Raw genomic sequence first — 21,742 nt, 5'->3', positions numbered from 1 at the left:
AGTACGTCATTCAATTGACTTACTTTCTCATTCCCACGGGTAAGCTTTTTCATACTCATGACAAAGTTATCTCGTTCCCACTACCTTATTAATCGTGAGAACAACATAACAAGCGACTTACATAATATCTGCATGAAGAACAATCCCCAAGTGAAGATCTGTCAGAATAGTTATTAAGGTTCTGAAAGGTATCCGAGTCTGACCAATGTATGACGGACCAAATCACAATATGCCATCGCCAAAAGGGACATTTATATAGAAGTGAGGAAACAATTAACATACATTTTTTATTTGCTATAACAACATTTTTTTCACAGTACAACAATATTCCTGCTCTATGCATGGCTATATACATTAAATGGAGTGAAACAACAAGAAATGGATCAGCAAATCACATACATTAACATGATTATATCCCTAAACATACCAAAACTACAATGATATTATATTATATGACATGTGCTATGTCTTTAAAAAAACAACAACAATTAATGTGCACCAAACTACAGAAATATTCAATTTAATAACACAAACATTATAACCGTGCAAAGGCAATTATTAATTTCTGATTAAGTCCTGATCGTTAGTAATACACAATCAATGGTTAAAAGACCTGGTGGTACGTTGCATCAAGTTTTCTTTATTCAAAAAGTTTTGCTATTGCAAAATGTTAATTTGGGATAATCGAACAAATTAAGACATGATTTTGAACCTTAAATCTACTTTTACTAATATAGTTTATTGCTTATAAATAGGTTGTTTATATATTATAGAAACAATTTTATTATAGCTAAATATACATACAAATAAACAAAATATATTTTTGTTGGAAATAAAAAATTGAAAGCCAAAATTTGAAATGTTGCACAATTTTGTCCAATAAAAAGCTGTGTATAATTGTTCAACAACAAAGCAGACATGTTTAATGCAAAGCAAGCTGATATAAACAACCATGTGTGTATGGAATCTAATCATAAGACAGCAGATGAGTTGGGAGTTTTACGGAACCTGGCCGCAGTGAATGCGCGTCAATGACATTTAATGTGGAGCGGTCAACATGAAAACAGCTTTTACAAACTTGTAAAAATCAACTAAAAGCAATCATTCAAAACTGGAAAATAGTCACAATCAATTAATAGCTATAATTCAAAATTAGACACCTTAACAAGCAACAACAAGTCACTAAATAAAAATTAATATATTAACACATATTGCTTCAGTGTTAAAAAATACAATGTGAATTTGTATGAGAACATGCACTTATAATATTCAGAATACCAAACTTTTAGCACTGTATGGCCAATTTTGGCAATTAAAATATGATGAACTTAAATTGATGCCATACTGGTGAATTTGGTATAACGCATAGAAATAAACAATTATGCAAACCATATTTCTTAAATGATTATTGAATGAATATAGTATATAGTTTATAGTGTGGAATAATAAAAAAAAAGATTCAATGTTCTTGTTACATTGAGAGGTACAATTATACTCTAACAAGGGAGACGACTTTTATTTAGTATATCACAATTGCTCTCCCTTGAATCGTTCTTTACTGTTTTCCAAATTTCCAGATAATAGTTGCTTATTATAATAACTGAAAAGCTTGACATAAAACAAGGTGTTTCTAATGCTTAAAGTATATTATTATGTTAATGATCTGATATTATGCATGTCTTAATTAACTATACAGGTTTATGTGCGCATTCATCCAAAGCAATTCTTTTTCTCTATTGCCTGATATGTAAATGATGTTTAATATGAAACAATTTTGTACAAATGAATTCAAACAGTGAATGTATCTGTTTGAAATGGCAACATTTTATGAATAATGTACAAACAAAACCATTAGCTTTGCAGTTGATCTATATACAAACGACAAAATAAACTTTTATACAATGACACATAAATCTGTGTAACGTTATTCACTTATTACATTAGAAAAGCTGGTCGCAAATGTGTACATACAAATATTTAAAGCATAATGAACTTTTAATGCTAGAATGCAAATGTCAACATAAATAATGAGCATGTCAGTATATGATACAACAAGAACAATCTACAACCATATCTAGGAACATTATTCATGAAAATACTCACTTTGAAACAAAATTAATTGTGGATGAATTACTATCATATTTTCAACAATGAAAGCATCCTTTTTTAATAATTAAATAAACTCCATTACAATTATGATGCACTTCTAAATTCCACTTTATTTAAATAGTTTTTCAATTAATGTGTGCATTAATTATCACAATTCACATGTACATTCACACAATTTTTATAACGCGCTTAACTGTTGTTAATATTAAACAAAGTGTCTGTTGTCAATAAATAAATCAATAATTAACAGAAGGTAAATATAGTTTGAATAAATAAAATTATTATTTGATATTTTAGTATTACATCACTACATGAAATTCTCAACTAAATACTGCCTCAAAAGAGCAAACTGATGAGAAATATGTACACAGACATAATGACAGACATATCAAAATAGAAGCATCACAATTATGAACCGTTCTGATCAATTATTTTACCTAGCACATATTGCTATTTTATAGGTAAAAACTAAAAATAAGCATGTCTTGTTTATACAATAAATAAGTTAAATATTGTCAGGTGTTTTCCTGCCTTCCCAATATTTCAAGATGAGGAATTCCATCGTAAATGCTCAGGACTGCGAGTAGTTTAAGAAGCCAACGCAGGCACTTATTGACTATCATGCTTAAATTGTATGTATAAATGATCTTCAAAGGCATGCATGGCGTCAATCTAATGACAAGTGCTGTACCAGGCTATCTTTTTGATTGGCCGGTTTAATTACATCGATTGGGATCTAAAATAAAGACAGGTATGTTAATGTTAATTTCAGTTCATTATTCTGATTGTGTTACTTAGGAAAGCAATGAAAAAGAACAAAACTGACATATGGTGCTAAAGCTTCATTGATTTGAATATATAGATAAGTGGTCCGAGATATATTTCTTAATTATTAAATATTTACTGCAAAATAATATGAACATGTAATGAAAAAAGTTTTTTATCTCTAATTCCACTAATGCAAAAGGAAGCTGATATACAATACGCAACAGTACACGTCCACATGCTGATTAACATGTTTGGAGAGTTGCATAACAAAATAAGAAATATGTTTTGAGGTTATATATGCCACACAACCTGACAGGCCGACAAACTCACAAAGGTTCTATGTGCAGGATGTTCACAGGCAGCAGGTCAGGTAACATGGAGAGGAGAGAATCTTAATACATCGACAGCTGCTGGCTTGAAAGCTGTGACTGTAACTGCATCCAGAAGAAACTTAACGCCTTGATATTCAGGTTGTCTGGAAAAAGTAGAAACTTGACAGATAATTGTGCAAATATGTCAAGCATTATAGAAATTGTCTTTGTCAACCATAAGCTTCCATATCGCTCAGCCAACATAAACAGATTTGAACACAACCAATTTTGTGGCAACAACGTTTTAGAGATGGAAAGCTTCTGAAAATGATATAGACATGCAATGCAATCATTTTAAATCAACAGAGAATATGTGTTGAGTTAATTTCAGTATATTATTAAACTTTATTTCACAGGTGGTTATAGAGAAACAAATATGTTCACCAGGTGCATAGCAATTGGGGAAAGGGACTTTCCCTTAATCCCGGAGTGTAATAAATATCCTAATATTTCATCACTTTACATTGGCATTACGTAAAAATACATGAAAATAGCTCAGATATCATGTCTTTGCGTAATACTGTATTCATGTGGGACCTAAGTCAAGTGGTGGGATGCTGGTCTAGGAATCGAAAGGACCCAAGGTAGAATTCTGCTCAGACCACAGAACTGTGCATATCAAACAATTAATCCCATTCTTGTTCTATTGGGTACCTGTGAGGGAAATAAGCAAATCTGCTGTGGTTGCATACTGTGCAGAATGTAGACGGACGACTTATATCCCAGTGATCTGGTGTCACAATGTACGTTTTGCTATGGTTAGGGGACTTACCTATTGAGATGTAGTGGCTGAGTTGGAGTTGTTAGGATTTTTCTCTGTGAACAGAACACCAGCTCTTTGCGCATCACTGACATATGTCCCTGTAAACCAAATAATTAATGCATTCTGAAATATCATCAGTTGTATTGGAGGTCAATCAATGTCAATCAATGTTGTTTGATTAAATAATATAAGAAATACATTATGTGTGAAGGCTCTTGATACAAATGAGGTATACAATAAACATTTCACACACAGCCTACTATATACTGTACACTTGATACACTCATTTTTCATCCATATCTAACCAATCTGCATTAAGTTACGTGTAACTCCAAAAGAGTTGGACGGACATAAGGAAGAATGGAAGGACGGAGAGAATTTTACAATTCTATACGACCTCCCCCCTGCACCCTTTCAAGGCAATACAAAATGGCAACTATTATGAATATTTACAATTACGTAATGAATTAAGTTTAAGTTAGCAGCAAGGATAGAGTATTACCAATGTATAACAAGCACACACTATTGAAATAAAATTTTGAGTAGTAACACACTGCACATTATACACGGTAAATTACAGGACCAATGTACCTTGTAGAAGAGGTAATATCAGCCTACTTGGCAGGAAAGTTTGGAGCCCAAGCTTTAGACTGCCTGCACCTATCCGGGCCCAGCTTACCAGAAAGCCTGTTATCCAGCTGGGTACCGATCTGTGACAGCATGGGATCCTGTAGGAACCGGCTCTTAAAACAAAATTCAGGAACTTAAATAAATATTGAAGGGAATAATTGTATAATGTGCTGAAGTCGTTTAAATAATTGTTTTGCGAAAATAAATACAATTTAACAAGTCTATTACAGCGGATTTTACACGCAAGGATAAACGCTTGGTGCAAGGGCTGAATTTCAGCCGTAAACATAGACAAAACTATGCCTTGACCTTCTATGATTAAACCTGATCAATTGCTATTTGCTATTTATTTATCAAGTAGATTAATTTTAAAAACACCTACTTACCATTTGATGCTTGGACCTTTTTCTTAATCAGGCACATAAAAGGACTGAAGTTAAGTGAACTATATGAGCTTCATTCTGGGAAAATAGGGCTTAATGTATGTGCAGTCTGCACAGGCTAATCTGGGATGACACTTTAATAGAACTTAATGTATGTGCAGTCTGCACAGGCTAATCTGGGATGACACTTTAATAGGACTTAATGTATGTGTAGTCTGCACATGCTAATCTGGGATGACACTTTAATAGAACTTAATGTATGTGCAGTCTGCACATGCTAATCTGGGATGACACTTTAATAGGACTTAATGTATGTGCAGTCTGCACATGCTAATCTGGGATGACACTTTAATAGAACTTAATGTATGTGCAGTGTGCACAGGCTAATCTGGGATGACACTTTAATATGACTTAATGTAGGTGCAGTCTGCACAGGCTAATTTGAGATGACACTTTGATAGGACTTAATGTATGTGCAGTCTCCACAGGCTAATCTGGGATGACACTTTAATAGAACTTAATGTATGTGCAGTGTGCACAGGCTAATCTGGGATGACACTTTAATATGACTTAATGTAGGTGCAGTCTGCACAGGCTAATTTGAGATGACACTTTGATAGGACTTAATGTATGTGCAGTCTCCACAGGCTAATCTGGGATGACACTTTAATAGGACTTAATGTATGTGCAGTCTGCACAGGCTAATCTGGAATTACAATTTAAAAGGACTTAATGTATGTGCAGTTTGCACAGGCTAATATGGGATGACACTTTAATAGGACTTAATGTATGTGCAGTCTGCACAGGCTAATCTGGGATGACAATTTAAGCACATACATGAAGCCCCATATCCCAGAACACCGCTAAGATACTACTTATTGTTCTTGTTGCTGCTGCTGCTGCTGTGACTGGGCCATAGACAGAGATGGTGTGAGTCCCGACGCCGAAGTTGCCACCCCAAACCCGAGAACTGCCGACAATAACTGTTGTTGAATGGCGTCAAATGCATACTGCTCTCCAGGCCTAAGGTTCACATTATTCGAGAACAACATATCAAGGTCAGTCACATTAACGGACGTGTCACGCAACGCCTGCTCTACCTGTTGGATCAGATCGTTTCAGTTCGAGCGACTTATCCGTCATTACTGCCTTTCTGTGCCAGCATGGATATATTGTGCTCTGGGTGTTCACAGCATAGTCATTACTGCCTTTCTGTGTCAGCATGGATGTATCGTGCTCTGAGTTTACAGCAAAGCCATTACTGCCTTTCTGTGTCAGCATGGATATATCTTGCTCTGGGTGTTCACAGCATAGTCATTACTGCCTTTCTGTGTCAGCATGGATATATCGTGCTCTGGGTATTCACAACCAAGTCATTATTGCCTTTCTTTGTCAGAAATATTGCCAAAAGTCCGTTCTATTATGATATCCAGGGCGCTGAGAGGACAATCTGGGGCAGTCCGTAACCCTACTGTTGTTCAAACTATCAACAGCAGATGTATCCAACTTGGAAAGCTTACGCTTTTATTGTTCCTTGATTTTCTTCCGTTCATTTTCTGTTTGTCCCATAAAGATTGGAACAACTTATTGAAATTTTTATTCTTCATGATATTTGTTGTGATGTCCAACAGCAACAACTGACTGTTAGCGTTACCATAACTACTGCTATAACTGTTTGTGTCTGTAACACTTGTCCCTTTCAGGCCCACGCGGAACTCTAGCTTAACAAAACTACCCAGGCTTATGTTTGGAAAACATGACGTGGGCATTGCGTTTGTTCAGAACAGAATCATGCTCAGAATTTGCTGCAGAACGGAGTTGTTCAACGATGCTGACTTTTTGAGGCAGGCGGTCAAGGGAGAGGAGCTAGAAGTCAAGGGAGGGGAAGGGTTGTTCTGGACTGGGGCTCCTGCAGGCGGGACTGGTGCGGTTGCTGGGCCAACTCGATATCAATGCTGGTGCTCTGCTGAAAACAACAACAACACAGTGGGTGATAGGAACTTGTTGCAAATTATTTTACAATCTATCACAAATTATGCCTCTTGACTGGCTGGGAAGGTTTTCAACAACATGAATTTCTAATCTGGCATTTTATTGGTTCCTTGTCCTTAATAGCATGAAAATAAATACAATTAAGTCATTTTGTATAAAAACAAGAAAAGTGTTGGCTTATGCTATACTTATCTGTTCATTTATATCTATTTTTACTCCATTTTCAGAGATGTATTTTCATAAGCCAATATGCGGATCACTTATGTTAGAAAGTGTCGTCTCAGATAAGCATGTGAAATTCACATCAGCTTATAAGGGAGGGTACTTTCTGACTAGACTGGATTTTCATAAAGAGGATTATTTGTTCAATGAAAAATACCTTTAAGAGGAAAGTGTTGTCCATGATTAGCCTGTGTGGGCTGCACAGGCTAATCTGTGACAACAATTTAAGCACATGCATTAGGCCCCATTTTTCCACATCACAGCTTATTTATCTATTAGCCTATCTATTTTTTGCTGCATAACAAAAAGAAGGAAAACCATCTGGTTAAACATTTAATATTTTTTTATTGTACTTATTCTATTAATCAGGTCTACGCTGCTGACCAAGGCCTTTTTTCCAGACGCTAGGCATAAATGGGTTAATAGTCCTTGTAAATTTAACTTAAATGGGAAATTTGTTAGCTTTTGGGGTAATACCGTGAATTCTTTTTCTCAGCAAAGTAAGGAAATAGATATGTTTACGAGCACCTGCGGAAACATGTAAACTTCCTCACTCCACTGAAAACAATAATTGACTGTCTTACCCCAAAAACAAACAAATGTTCCTTTTTGAATATTCGCAATAATGGCATCAGTTATATCAGAAGTCAATCAATGTTGTTTGATTAAAAATATATTTAAGAAATAAAGTATGTTTGATGGATCTTCATACAAATGAGATATAAACTAAACACTTGATACAAACATTATATGTCCCTTTGGGACTTAAATAAGGATGAAAGGAAGGACAGGGAAAATTACAGACAAGCACAAATTTGTATGCTTCCACTCCCATCAAGCCCTTTCAAGGCAATACAAATGGCAGCTATTATAAATAGTTTACAATTACATAAATGATTTGTTTTAGTTAGCAGTAAGAATAGAGTTTTATCAATATTAAACACACACAAACTATTTTTATTGACATTTGGAGTAAAACACTACAAATTATACATGGTAAATTACATTACCAACGCACCTTATTGACGAGGTAGTCTTGGCCCCTGGCCAAGAAAGTATGGAGCCCCGGATTCAGAGTGGCTTCAGCCTGTGGGTAGTACTATTTGAACATTTGTCCAAAGGTCCTGGACCAGAAGGAACAGGCTCTTAAAACAAAATGCAGGAATTAAATTAAGTATTGAAAATAAATGAAGAAAATAATTTTTAAATGTGCTGAATGCATTTAAATATTTTTTTACTCAAATTAAAGAGAATTCAACAATTCGATTTAAGCAGATATTTAATTATGCAAGGAGAAACTTTTGGTTCAGGGTTTAAATTTTGGCCCCAAAATAGACAAAACTATGTTCTGACCTTCTATGACTAAAACTGATATCAGATCAACTTTTATTTATTATTTATTTTCCAAGTTTGATCAATTTAAAAACGAATAATTCACATTTGATGTTAGGAGCTTTTCTTCAATCAGGCAGAAAAAGGACTGATGTTAAGTGAACTATATGAGCCTCATTCTTGGAAAATAGGTCTTAACGTATGTGCAGTCTGCACAGGCTAATCTGGGATGACACTTTAATAGGACTTAATGTATGTGCAGTCTGCACAGGCTAATCTGGGATGACACTTTAATAGGACTTGATGTATGAGCAATCTGCACAGGCTAATCTGGGATGACACTTTAATAGGACTTGATGTATGAGCAATCTACAAAGGCTAATCTGGGATGACACTTTAATAGGGCTTGATGAATGTGCAGTCTGCACAGGATATTCTGGGATGACACTTTAATAGGACTTGATGAATGTGCAGTCTGCACAGGATATTCTGGGATGACACTTTAATAGGACTTGATGTATGTGCAGTCTGCACAGGCTAATCTGGGATGACACTTTAATAGGGCTTAATGTATGTGCAGTCTGCACAGGATATTCTGGGATGACACTTTAATAGGACTTGATGTATGTGCAGTCTGCACAGGCTAATCTGGGATGCACAGGCTAATCTGGGATGACACTTTAATAGGACTTAATGTATGTGCAGTCTGCACAGGATATTCTAAGATGACACTTTAATAGGACTTTATGTATGTGCAGTCTGCACAGGCTAATCTGGGATGACATTTTAATAGGACTAAATGTATGTGCAGACTGCACAGGCTAATATTGGATGACACTTTAAAAGGACTTAATGTATGTGCAGTATGCACAGAGATGACACTTTAAGCACATACATGATTCCCCGTATCCCAGAGCACCGCTCAGATACCACTTGTTGTTCTTATTGCTGCTGCTGCTGCTTTGACCGTGCCATAGACAGAGATGGAGCGAGTCCCGACGCCAAAGTTGCCACCTCAAACCCGGGAATTCTCAACAGCAACTGTTGTTAAATGGTGTCAATCGCATACTGGCATAAGGTTCACATTATTCGAGAGCAACTTCTCGAGTTCAGTCGAAATAAGGGACAAGTCACGCAACGCTCTATCTGTTGGATCAGATAGTTTCTGTTTAAGCGACTCGTCTAGAACAATTTGTCAATTCCCAGCATTGAATTGTTGCTAAGCGACATCGATGCTGGGATGGAAGTCGAACTCGTCAAGGCTACGCTGTAAGAAGTGTTGATGAAGCCAACATGGGAGAAGATGTTTGGAGGCTTGCTACTCTGACGCAAGACGTTTTTGTGCTGAATTACTTAAGCGAAGGGGTCAGGATTGTCATCGACTTTCACTTCAACGATGTTTTTATCTTGGCGGCTTATAGTGTTTGCTGAAAAGAAAATAGAAAGTCAACTAACACCTGATTGGTTTAGACTTAGTGACAAATGAATTTGCCCTGCAACAAAAAAAACCCTGCTTATTAATGCCAAACGTGGCGTCTTTAATTGATATTTAGAATATCGCAATTAATAGTTCACCAATAAGAACTCAGAATAGCGCTATATAAATATGTTATGCCCCAAAAACTTCATATTGAAATTTTTGGGTTTTAAACTGCGAAAAAATTCATTGTTAAGTACAGTTCATAGCAATGTGTAATACTTTTTTTAACAAGAGATGTGTTTGTCAGAAACACAATGCCCCTACTGCGCCGCTTTGATTATACCCCTTTACAAATATTACTTCCCATGTGAAAATGATCTGTACCTGCCTAATGATAAATATAAATTATCTCCCTTTTAAGCGTGTTACTTCCATTGGATTTGTTTGTTTTTACCTTTTATCTTCATGGATGACTTTGACCTTTCACCACTTTAATTTTGCGACTCCATGAGATACACATGCATGCCAAATATCAAATTTAGATTTTTAATATTGCAAAAGTTATGGCCTATATTAAAGTTTTCAGACGGACGGACTGACTGACAGTTCAACTGCTTTTTCGACACCCTACCGGGGGCATACAAATAAATTTAAAAAAACAGGCATGACTTCAGTTATTTTAAGTGCGAGACTTTCCCCCTACAACAATTTTCATTGTGAAACTTTACAACTTTAAATGTGAGAATTAACAACTTAAAATGTAAGACTAAACAAGGGCTGTTTGTAAAACATGCATGCCCCCCATATGGGCTCTCTGTTGTAGTCACAGCCATTGTGTGAGTATGTTTTTGTCACTGTGACCTTGACCTTTGACCTAGTGACCTGAAAATCAATAGGGGTCATCTGCCAGTCATGATCAATGAACCAATGAAGTTTCATGATCCTAGTCATAAGCGTTCTTGAGTTATCATCCGGAAACCATTTTAATATTTCGGGTCACCGTGACCAAGACCTTTGACCTAGTGACCTGAAAATCAATAGGGGTCATCTGCGAGTCATGATCAATGTACCTATGAAGTTTCATGATCCTAGGCCCAAGCGTTCTTGAGTTATCATCCGGAAACCACCTGGTGGACGGACCGACCTACAGACATGTGCAAAGCAATATACCCCCTCTTCTTCGAAGGGGGGGCATAATAATTTTAAATGTGATACTCGGCAACTTTAACTGTAAAGCAATTCAACTTTTAACATGACACTTAACAACTTAAAATATGAGACTGTACACATTTAAATGTGCACAACTAATTACGCGAGACTAAACAACTTTAAATGTTAGACAATACAACAAGTCATAAGACACAATACTGTAAGTACCCGGTATATGAGTACTTGATCACACACGTTTTGCCCACAGATTAGACAAAAAAGCAAAAACAGATGAATGTCTATGGTGAATATGATGCTCTGTCTTGCTACCAGGGGCAATTATACTAGTAATTATAGCCTATTCTGGTTAAATCTTTTATTTGTACGTGATATCATAAAAATCATAATCAGTTATACGTGAACACAAATACTTAACAATTTAGAATTTTTGATTTGTATTTTAATTGTACTAAGTTTCAACTTATACAGCTTAATAAGGCAAGTAACTCATTATTGCAACCTATCAAACACTTTTTGTGGCAAATATCGCATTGTAAATTTTAACCAGTAAATATTTATATATTTTTTAGACTTTTTGAGGAATGGGGCTGAATTAAGGCCCAATCTTTGACAACATTAATAACACTGTAAGGTCTCACCTGAAGCTCAGAGGCTGAGCTGATATGCTGGCCTCGCGGATATTGTTAACGGCCGAGTTGGAGTTCTGATAAACTTCGGGTTGAGAGTCGAAGGGCGTAATGGACCATACAACACAACTGGTGTCATGTTTTTAAGCCTTCTTTAGTCTCAATTCAATGCAATGCCCTTCGGGCTCGGAGTGCAAAACTTTTAGCAACTTGTTTTCAATAATGGGGGAAATTTGCGTCTGAGGCGCACCACATGAATATATTGTGCGCTGAGGACAGTCTGTAATGCTACTACTGTCCTAACTATCTACAGCAGAAACACTTCTGAATGAATCGTTTCGATTGTTCCTTGATTTGCTCTCGTTCCTTGCTGAATATATAGCTGTCTCATGGTTCAAACAGAAATCTCAAACCTAAACTCAAGCACTTTTCAAGGACTTTCCAAGGCCAAATATTCATTTTCAAGTCCGTAAACTGTAGTTTCCTTTAAAAAAATGCATTTTCCATTTGCTTGGATTGGTCTTTCTTGTTTAAACTTTCATCAAAAGACACTGAGTACTGAGACACTGAGTACTGTCCACTAATTAACCCTTAAAGCGCTGGAGCTGAATTTTAAAGGCCTTTGCAAACAGTTTGGATCCAGATGAGACGCCACAGAACGTGGCGTCTCATCTGGATCCAAACTGTTTGCTATTCTGATAGTATTCTTTGAAAAAGATCAAAGAAAATGCTAATTTTATAAATTCAGCAGACGACATTTTAGCAGAAGACAAATTACCCAGCATGCAAAGGGTTAAGTTATAGAACTATCAAGTACAGTTTTGAAATGCTCAGCTAGCCCCAAAACAGCCACATAATTATGCTTTGCTATGGTACTGTCATGGAACACAACCTGAAAAAACTTTGTAATGTTTTTATTGGAATTAAATGATGGTTGTGTGCAAACGGTATAAATACCCACAATACTTTCGCGTTCAACATATCATTTTTTTAAACGAATTTGTCTATGGATGTCTGCGAGTTTGATACTACAGCTGAAAGTTGCGAAGGTCCTGGAATTTGAATCTTCTATCTGCACACTCTCTGCATGTGGCTATGCCTTCCTGGTTCGACACAGATGGGCTGTTGTTTTTTATGTCTGTTTTAGATTTAACAGTTTTAACAATAGTACCTTCCTGTTTAACAAAAAACACATCGCAGGAACCCTGTTTGCTTCTCAATTTCAAGTTTTCTTTGAGGGTTTTCACTTTCTTGTGGCTTTTCAAAGCGCTTTCCCCCATACCCCCGACATCAATGGTCTTCATACAGACCCAACAATGTGCTTTTCGAATGTCATTTGTTTTCTGTACCCAGGAATATTCAGTTAACCACCCTGGTTTGAAACGACACTTCCCCATTGCTGCGTTTTCACTCGCGAAAATTGATCACAATGGAAAACCTCTGATGTAGCACACATAATCTGTGACATGTACACATAACATTTCGTTCTCAATAGTGTACGAAACTTATATTTCGTACTCAACTTTTTGCGCGAAGGAATCTATGATACATTTTCGTAATATTTCCCATAAGAAAGATTTAAGTTTATAATTAAAGCCATGATAAAAGTAATTTTGAGCAGAAATAAACATTTTCAAGGCTTTTTTACATGAACTAAGCACTTTTTAAGCACCTTTTTAAGGCCAACCTTTGTTCAAGAGCTTTTCAAGCCTAGGACTCGTTTTCATGCACTTTTCAAGCCCTCACAGTGCGAACCCTGTGTCTTATAAAGAATTAAACAAATTATTCAACGCTTAATTCTTCGTGAGATTCTTTGTGATGTCCACAGCGAGAACTAACTGTTAGCGTTCACTGTTAGCGTTACCATAAGTGCTGCTTTAATGTCTCGCTTCTGTAACACTCATCCCACTCGGGCACTAGAGCTAAACAAAACTACTCAGGTTTGCTTGGGGAAATCTCGACGCGGACATTTTGGTTGTTCATAACAGCGCGTGAAAACTTGACGTGCTGAGGATTTATTGCAGAACAGACTTGTGTAACGATGCTGACCCTTTGAGGCCAGAGGTCCAGTGGGAGGAGCTAGGGATCAGGGGAGGGAAAGGATGGTTCTGTATTGGGGCTCCTGCAGGTCGGACTGGTGCTGTTGCTTGGCCAACTAGATATCAATGCTAGTGCTCTCCTGAAAACAACAACACTAGAGTGGGGGATATGAACTTGTAATACATTTTTATAGAACAATGTATAATACACTACATATATGCCTCTTGATTGGATGTGAAGGTTTTCAGCAGCAAAACATAATTATCTGAATTTCTAATTTGGCATTACATTGGCGCCTTGTCCTAAATAGCAATTAATGAAAATTAATGCAATTGAACCATTTCGTATTAAAACATTAAAAGTGTTGGCTAATGCTTTAATAACCTGTAAATTGACATGACGCCTTATCTATGATCGCTCTGCCCACTAGAATTGATCCACCAATCAGCGATCGATTAATCGGGCGCACTCGTTAGCAACTACCTGTCCGCCATTTTCTAGACAAGCTACATGTTTAGGTTCACTTTTATTCCGAGTTTCTTTTGTTTTCCTCTTTAAAAAAACGATTTAAAGTAGTTAAACGGTGTCAATGGGGATTATGTAACTCGGACAATCGATATCCTAGAAAAATTAGTTGATGACATTTAATTTATATCGTTTCCAAAGCCAAAAAGAGATCTTGAGAAGTGTAAGAGATGTATAAATACATGCTGTCGTCACCACGAACAACTGAACGTCAACACTGTCAAAGACAATAATAATATATTTTTATCGGATATACTAGCAGATTTAAATAGTTAATGTTATCGATCTGATTATCACATATTTCACTTTTAAAAAATAGTTTTATCAGTTACTAGGTCAGAAGCGAGGTTCATCTGCATTACTTTAAGAGAAATAAAACCCAGCATGAAGCCTAATTCATGCTGTGTTTTATTACTCTGATAGTAATGCACTTAATTGACATCATACATGTTATTTGAAGGTAACATGTGATATATTATCTTATTAACAGTATCTACACATTTGCACTCATGTGGTGTCACCAATAAACGCTTTTAAACCACACTAGGAGCTCGAATGCCTAGATCTCATTTTTTTAACGAGTTTTGTTTATTTTGTTCGGATTATAAAATGGAAATGAAATATGGCAAACACGGTGTAAAAAGGGTTAATGCAACTCCGACATTTGGTATCCAGAAAGATAAGTTAGATAAATTAAATTTATACCATTTCCGACGCGGCAATGCGGTCTTGGCAAGAGCGAGTGGAAGCTTCAAGAATTACCGAGATCCCCTTTATAGAACATTAATTTATTTCACAAACTTGAAATGTCATATAAGCAAAAACTAAGCATTATTAAGTATGTATTATGTCACGTGTGCATGTAAAATAATTGAGAATTTTGATACCCCATTCGTGTAACGTTACATGATCCCCATTAAAAATCGCGTTTCTGTGTATGTCAGAAACAAGTGAAAACCATTTTGTTATTATTTTAATAAAGACGTATCGATAAATGCTATTGTTAAAGAGTTATTATTACTGATCAGGGGACAAAAATTCCACTCGTCCGCTCGTATTGACGAGTGAAATCTTGAAAGGACGAGTGAATTTCCCTAAAGCTCTCGTCCTACAGTGACGAGTGAAAAAAAACTGATGTTAAAATATGTATTTTCTGACCAGTAAGACTCTTTTTCATTAAATAAAATCATTTCTTAAAGCATATCTATTCCGAAAGTAGATCGCGAATGAACCGGAAATCGTGTCCAGAGTAAATATTGGCTTTTTGGTGTAAACTTTGCGTGTCCATGTTGACAGGGAACCATCTGACTTCATTCACTGTAAGTATTGATTTTTTTTAAAGAATTATTTTACTGCGAAGTACGGTTTTAAACCAGTCTGAATTTCATCTGAAAAATGTCTGACATACGAGCGTTCTTTAAAGGGGGCAGGAGCGATGTTCAACCATCCGAAATGGAAAGCACACAAGCATTAGAAAAAGGAAACAAGATGCGTTTGTGAAACACAATGTCCCCCTATATGACGTTTGACCTTGTAGGATGACCTTGACCCTTCACCACTCAAAATGTGCAGCTCCATGAGATACACATGCATTTCAAATAAAAAATTGCTAGCTTCAATATTGCAGAAGTGACATTACATGAGCAATTTTGACCCATATATTTTACCTTGAAGGATGACCTTGACCTTTCACCACTAAAAATGTGCAGCTCCATGAGATACACATGCATGCCAAATATCAAGTTGCTATCTTCAATATTGCAAAAGTATTAATAAAATAAGCGATTTGGGCCACATATATTTGACCTCTGACCTTGAAGGATGACCTTGACCTTGACCTTTCACCACTCAAAATGTGCAGCTCCATGAGATATACATGCATGCCAAATATCAAGTTGCTATCTTTAATATTGCAAAAGTTCTCATACAATGAGCTATTTTGGCCACATATATTTGACATCTGACCTTGAAGGATGACCTTGACCTTTCACCACTCAAAATGTGCAGCTCCATGAGATACTGTGGAACCATTTATTTTCGACAGCACAAAATTTTGTCATTTTTATAAAAATGACGATTTCGTCAGCACTTAAATTCGCCGATTTCTGATTTTGAAATTTAAAAAAAATGCGTCAGTCAATATCCGATTTGTGTGTAATACATATGCGGGAACACACTTGAGAATCACTGCAGGAGGTGGGGCCTGTTTGTCACATGCCAATCAACTAGTCTTTTGTTATCAAGGGACAGTAATGGACCCTCTTAATGTATGCCATTCACACGTTCATTGTTATGATTAGCGGACAAGTGGGATCGAATAACCGTTAACGAGTGTTTGTAACAACGAAGCCAATTGCCAATTAGTCTTATTCTTTTATTATAATTAAATAATATGCTTTTTTTATTCTGATATCAACATTAAAATTATAAACTCTATGTGTGTGTTTGTTCTTATAAAGTAAACTACCGGTATATAAATCAATAATGTCAATAATTTAAAAATAAATAAATTGATACATATAAAATAGTAATAAGTGTGGTTAAACGCAAACAATCAAACAGCAATTAAAATATTCTTTATTAATTTGTGATAAATACGCATGTTGATCACACATCGTCATCTTTTCATTTGGTTTAAAGTCTTTCATCGGCATTCGCTGCGTGATGGCTAATATGCAACACCCCTGAAAAACACAATGCACCTAATGGGTTATAAAGTTATAAACAATTAGCGCTAATTCATTACCATTCTACATAAACGAAGTCAACGCATTCGATACAGCTGTACTGCACACGCGTTTTAAAGAAGTGTAACGTGTCAGTTAAGTACCTTGTGTAATCTACATCCCTTTGTGTCAAAACCGGATTAATCTTGATCACGAAACAGCAGTGAATGTGTGCATGGATTATGTTGGAATTTAATGCCTCATGTCTGCGGTAAAGTTTTAAAATATTGTTCAACTTAGTGTTTGTTTTTGTTCAAACATAGAGCATGATTGTTCGTTAGGATCTTAAATTCGCCGATCGGTCCACTGACGAAATTTATGAAAATTAATGCCTGACGATAAATAATGGTTTCACAGTACACATGCATGCCAAATATCAAGTTGCTATCTTGAATATTGAAATACTGCAAAAGTGTACATTAAATGAGCGATTTTGACCCATATATTTGACCTTTGACCTTGAAGGATAACCTTGACCTTGACTTTTCCAGTTTTTTTTCTTCTACTTTTTGGGAAGATAGCCCATGGTTTGGGAATTGGGAATTTTATCGGCATTTTCATGAAATTGGGAAAATAAATTCATTAGCCTTTTTTCCACACGAAAAGTCCACTGATTAGGGAAATACTACATTTTATATAACCCTTTAAAATCATTCAAATTAAAAGAACAAAATCATATAATACTTTGTTAGATGTAATTGAATTAAAATTGAGATAAAATACACATGAGATTTCTTTCTAAAAAAAAAAAAAAAAAAATGTTTTTTTTTTTTTTTTTTGGAAATTGGGAATTTTTTGCAACATTTTGGGGAAAAAGTATACTTTTTGGGATTGGGAACATAGCCAAATTTCGGCTATAAAATCGGGCGAAAAAAAACCCTGCTTTTCACCACTCAAAATGTGCAGCTCCATGAGATATATATGCATGCCAAATATCAAGTTGCTATCTTCAATATTGCAAAAGTTATTGCAAATGTTAAAGTTGGCGCAAACCAACCAACCAACCAACCAACAGACCAACAGACAGGGCAAAAACAATATGTCCCCCACTACTATAGTGGGGGACATAAAAACAAATTTGTCTTCATTTATTTATTTTGTGTTCCTCATAAATAAAGTAAGTTAACATTTCTTCTGTGATCAGCTGGCATGAATAACTAAGTAAGCAGCATTTTAGCAGTGATATAGGAAACATTGTTTGTCATATCAGTCCTTTGCAATCTTTCTCTCACACATATTTGAAGGACAAGTGCATGTGTTTGCAGGATGAGTGAAAATTTTAATGCACTTGTCCTGCAGGAGGAGTGCAATTTATAAATATTTTTGTCCCCTGCTGATATTAGTTAACCAATAAATGCGGTAACTTCGGGGAAGTCGGTACCTGCGCGAGCGTCTGATATTGGTAGCCTTATTTATTTATAATAGCCTGACCATATTCTATTTCGTACAACGCTTATTTTATATCAGACAATGTCCAAACTTTCTGTGTTGTTTTTGCGCTTTAAATTAAAGTGATTGATACATGTCCCATAAGCAATGTTTAATATGATTAATATCACTTTTATACGCAATAACATGTGGGATTGAGGTACCCACCCGGCGTCAGAAAGCGCGTAAAACTTCACCGAATTCCCAGTTATAAAGCGCTATTTCGTGTCAAATACACAGGTAGGGGGGAATGTTTCGGTAATAATTTTTTTTAATAACACGGGTAAATACCGGTGAAGTGTTAATTAATTGCAAATACCACCATTACACGTAATAACGGGTTTGATTTCGGTAAGCGCGCAAGCGTTTGAGAGCGTGTTTAATGTACCGATTTACCCGTTATAAATAGCTGATGTTCTCTTTAATCCTATATTTTTTGCATTTGCAGAATAACTCAATGGCATCAACCCCTTTTCAACTGTAATATGGTGTTAAACAAGTCCATAAAATCATCCGGAATATCGCGTAAATCTATATGCAGTCTATAGGCAAAGAAGCCATTTTGGTGTTAGCTTGTCTAGGTTCTCTTCCCGCTGCCACGTGATTAAGTGGGCGGAGCGATCACTGATAAGGCGTCATGTCAATTCATAATTATTATTCTTACTTAACTTTCAGTGTAATTTTATAAGCCAAATTGCCGCTCATCAATATTATAAGCTTTCGTCCCAGATTAGCATGTGAAATCCACATAAGCAAATCAGGGAGGACACTTTCTGACGATACTGGATGTTCACAAAAGAAGATACTTATTTTCAACCAAACATACCTTTAAAGAGGTAATTGTTGTCCCTAAGTAGCCTGTGCAGACTGCACAGGCTAATCTGGGACTACAATCTAAGCACATGCATTAAGCCCTATTTTTCCACAGCGTGGCTCATAGATGTCTTAAGCCAGTTTTTTCCTGCATAACAACAAAAAAGAATGGAAAATCATCTTGTTAAAAATAATAAATGGTATATTGTTCTCATAATCATAAACTGTTAACTTTTACAATTCAATCACAGAGGATTTACTGTTGATACAAGTTTCAACAAGCAAATTCGTTGAATAGATATCCCCTGCTAATATGCTTCTGGACACAAAAGTGTTATATTTGACACTCAAAAAAGCATTTTTTCAAGATACAAAGGGCCATAACTCTGTTTTTAACAGATGGTATACAATGCCATTTGGCGTGCATCATCCTCTAATGCATATATATACTCATACCAAGTTTCAATGAAATCCGCCAAAGCACTTCCAAGATATGGCTCCGGACACAAAAGTGCCTATAGTAAAAAGCATTTTTTTCAAGATACAAAGTGCCATAACTCTGTTTTTAACAGATGGTGTACAATGCCATTTGGCGTGCATCATCCTCTTATGCATATATATATTCATACCAAGTTTCAATGAAATCCGCCAAAGTACTTCCAAGATATGGCTCCGGACACAAAAGTGCCTATATTAAAAAGCATTTTTTACAGATACAAAGGGCCATAACTCTGTTTTTAACAGATGGTGTACAATGCCATTTGGCGTGCATCATCCTCTTATGCTTATATATACTCATACTAAGTTTCAATGAAATCTGCCAAAGCACTTCCAAGATATGGCTCCGGACACAAAAGTGCCGGACGGACGGACGGATGGACGGACAGCCGGACGGACGGACAACGCCAAAACAATATCCCTCCGCCTCTGGCGGGGGATAATAACTGACACAAATTACAAATTTATTGTTTCCAAACTGAGAAAATCACGCATTAACTACCACGTCCATGAAAGTATTTTTTTAACCACGAAATAACATGTGAACGAATATATATGATTTTACAAAAAACAAACAATTTAAAAGAATATTTTACCTTATGCAAATTCATACCATTCTTTTCCACCTCATCTTAATAAACAGGAAATACACAAGCGGGTCTTTTCCTCGAGTATTTATAGGTCTGTTAAACGGACCCATACCCAAAGCGTGTTATATGCTGTTCCTTATGAAAATTATATCTTAATTATGTTTCAATTAGATCTAACAAAGTTTATAACTATTATAATAGGATTTAATTCCTATCATTTGACGTATTATTAATACTTATATTAACTGTGTTTTTCCCAAATCAATGGACTTTAAGCACGAAACAAATTCAAAATCCCAAAATTGCATTTTTTCCCAAAGTGGCCAAGAAAAGGCCTGACAAAGCGTCTCTTTTACCTTCTGCGTCATGCTTGTCCCCCACATCCTCAGCATCGTTGTTCCGACCCAGCAGCAACTGGAGAAGCAGAATAGTTCGATGTATTTCTTGTATGTATATTTAGGACTCACACACATTTATATAAATGTAATGAAAATCAATAAGACATGTTCAACATCATAAAATATGGCAAATTAATAAATCTCACATCAAGTGTTACCTTTCTGTAAACATTGCGTAAAATATCAATATATACTCCTCCAAAAATTACTTAAACAATGTCATATTTTATTAAAAAAGTATTCATCCATAAACATTTCTTACATGGCATGGTGTTTATAGAAATGAAAGTTTAAAAATAGCCTCAGTTGCTATGTTCATGTGCATATATGTAGAAATATTAAATTTTCAGTTGAAATGCTTTGTTTTTTCATGCAAAGTTTACAAGAACTAAATGTTAGGACCATAATGACACAAATGTTAAGACACCATAACATAATATGCATTAGATCTAATGTTCTAACAAAACCCCTCACATTGTGTAATTAGATAACAATATGTTCACATAAATCATTTGTATCTTTAACTACACACTTAATGTTGTATTGTAACATCACACACTACTATGTTCGTATGCTAAACAACACATTGTAATTAAAATACTAATCACTAATTACAACAACTAATACATACATGTACACACTATTCCACTCTGAACACCAGGATGGTGTCGTCCAGGTACTGTCCCACAATGATGGATGATGTAGTGCTGCTGTAGCAGACTGACCGTGGCCTCCACACTCCATCCTTCTGAGTAGCAAGATTAGCCAGCTTACTCTGCCCCTCCCAGCCCACCTGTAGTACAGTGTCGGACCGGCTACTACAGACCAGCACCTGGCCTGCAGGGGTCACATGTAGACCATGTGGGTACACTAGTGCTGGGTCTGAGTATGTAGCCAGGAGTGTGCCATCCCTGGCCAGGGTGAGAAGCTTGTTCTGC

At 35.9% G+C, this 21,742-nt stretch overlaps 1 long non-coding RNA gene across 6 annotated transcripts; it reads right to left on the bottom strand.

Moving 5' to 3' along the window:
• Positions 1 to 273: 273 nt before the first annotated feature.
• Positions 274 to 21,483, bottom strand: LOC127874897 (uncharacterized). Of its 6 annotated transcripts, XR_008047166.1 has the most exons (10): positions 21,436 to 21,450; positions 20,763 to 20,820; positions 19,332 to 19,466; positions 12,447 to 13,965; positions 11,799 to 12,385; positions 9,466 to 9,997; positions 4,603 to 4,754; positions 4,021 to 4,109; positions 3,208 to 3,352; positions 274 to 2,845 (listed from the first exon to the last, which is right to left on the bottom strand). It is a non-coding gene; the product is annotated as an uncharacterized LOC127874897 (long non-coding RNA). The 6 variants fall into 6 exon arrangements; XR_008047165.1 differs by lacking the exon at positions 19,332 to 19,466 and having other exon boundaries at positions 21,436 to 21,483; XR_008047169.1 differs by lacking the exons at positions 11,799 to 12,385; positions 19,332 to 19,466 and having other exon boundaries at positions 13,836 to 13,965; positions 21,436 to 21,457.
• Positions 21,484 to 21,742: the final 259 nt, after the last annotated feature.

The sequence above is a fragment of the Dreissena polymorpha genome, chromosome 1 (assembly GCF_020536995.1).
Source record: "Dreissena polymorpha isolate Duluth1 chromosome 1, UMN_Dpol_1.0, whole genome shotgun sequence".
In the NCBI taxonomy this organism is placed as follows: Eukaryota; Metazoa; Mollusca; class Bivalvia; order Myida; family Dreissenidae; genus Dreissena; species Dreissena polymorpha.
This window is presented reverse-complemented; position numbering and strand designations above follow the sequence as displayed.